This window comes from Ailuropoda melanoleuca, unplaced genomic scaffold (genome assembly GCF_002007445.2).
Source record: "Ailuropoda melanoleuca isolate Jingjing unplaced genomic scaffold, ASM200744v2 unplaced-scaffold7623, whole genome shotgun sequence".
Taxonomy (NCBI): Eukaryota; Metazoa; Chordata; class Mammalia; order Carnivora; family Ursidae; genus Ailuropoda; species Ailuropoda melanoleuca.
In genome coordinates, this window is record NW_023251870.1 from 24,562 (window position 1) to 24,919 (window position 358).

Here is a 358-nt window from a genome sequence, read left to right on the forward strand (position 1 = left end):
AGGAAACAAACTGAGGGTTGCTGGAGGGGTGGTGGATCAAAGGGATGGTGTAATTGGATGATGGGCATTAAGGAGGGCATGTGATGTGATGAGCACTGGGTGTTATATGCAACTAATGAATCACTGAATATTATATCAATCTAATGATGTACTATAAGTTGGCAAATTGAATTTAAATTAAAAAAAGAAAAAAAAGGGGCACCTGGGTGGCACAACGGTTAAGCATCTGCCTTCAGCTAAGGGCGTGATCCCGGCATTGTGGGATTGAGCCCCACATCAGGGTCTTCCACTGGGAGCCTGCTTCTTCCTCTCCCACTCCCCTGCTTGGGTTCCCTTTCTTGCTGATTGTCTGTCTCTC